Source organism: Colobus angolensis, unplaced genomic scaffold, assembly GCF_000951035.1.
Source record: "Colobus angolensis palliatus isolate OR3802 unplaced genomic scaffold, Cang.pa_1.0 Scaffold89, whole genome shotgun sequence".
Classification (NCBI taxonomy): Eukaryota; Metazoa; Chordata; class Mammalia; order Primates; family Cercopithecidae; genus Colobus; species Colobus angolensis.
The window spans coordinates 1,051,689-1,052,786 of NW_012122820.1; the positions used below are offsets into that span (position 1 = coordinate 1,051,689).

The window sequence follows — 1,098 nt, forward strand, 5'->3', positions numbered from 1 at the left end:
TGGAACATAAAATCCAGAAGTCTTTTTTTTTTTTTGAGCTGGAGTCTCACTCTGTCATCCAGGCTGGAGTGCAGTGGTGTGATCTTGGTTCACTGCAACCTCCTCCTCCTGGATTCAAGCGATTCTCCTGCCTCAGCCTCCTGAGTAGCTGGGATTACAGGCAGCTGCCACCACGCCCCGCTAATTTTTGTATATTTAGAAAAGACGGGGTTTCACCATGCTGGCCAGGCTGGTCTGGAACTCCTGACCTCAAGTGATCCGTCTACCTCGGCCTTCTAAAGTGCTGGGATTACAGGCGTGAGCCACCCCGTCCGGCCCGATCTTCCATTCAAGAGAAGAGAAAAATACCCATTTTCACGGGAAACCTAGTTTTTTAGGTTGACAATGACTCCAAACCATCTTGCACCTGCCCGGTCCTCTGAGCCCCCGCGCCCGGGCTGAGCTCCTCCAGGCCCCCCAAGCCTGTCTGTCACCTCCAAGGCTGGGCCCTGGGCCAGGCCTGGACGTCTGGGACCCCGGAGACGTCCCCCCACCCGCGGCCTGTAGCCTGCCCCTTCAGCCGTGCCTCGGGCCCGCGACCGCCCCGCTCCTGCCTGGAGGGCAGGCCCCGCCCCGCCCCGCGCCGCGCGGTGGGTGGTGGGTCGGACCAAGCCACTCGCTCCAGTCGGGGGGCAGCCCGGGCGAGGCTCCCCCTCCGGCCACGATGGAGTCTTCCGTTGCCATGGAGCTCCCGGCTCCAAACCACGCCGCTGGCGCCGCGCAGGGCCGTCGCCGAGGACCGCCGCCTCCCTGAGCAGCCCGGGGCTTCTGTGCCCCCGCAGCCCGAGAACCTGGGACCCAGGCCAGCCAGAGGTGGGTGTGGGGGCGGATGCGTTTGACCCTGGGGCTGAGCTGAAAGCGTTTGACCCCCGCCCCCCAGGCAGAACTCCGTCCCATATTAAACGCCTTTCCCTGAAGCTGTGCCAGAGAAAGGACTGTTAATAGTTCTAGTCCCTGGTTCGTTTCAGGGAACCCCGGCGCTGGCACAGCCTCGATTGTGGGTCCCGCACCTGACTTTGCAGCAGATGTTATAATAATGTATTATTATAACACATTTAC

The 1,098-nt window shown here is 61.4% G+C and overlaps 1 protein-coding gene across 1 annotated transcript in view; it reads left to right on the plus strand.

Moving 5' to 3' along the window:
- The first annotated feature begins 715 nt into the window (after positions 1–715).
- CFAP74 (cilia and flagella associated protein 74) overlaps positions 716–1,098 on the plus strand; it is a 114,583-nt gene continuing 114,200 nt past the window's right edge. Inside the window, exon 1 of the mRNA XM_011930994.1 lies at positions 716–852. The gene's annotated coding sequence lies outside the window, so the exon portion shown is untranslated. The remainder of the gene's footprint in view (positions 853–1,098) is intronic.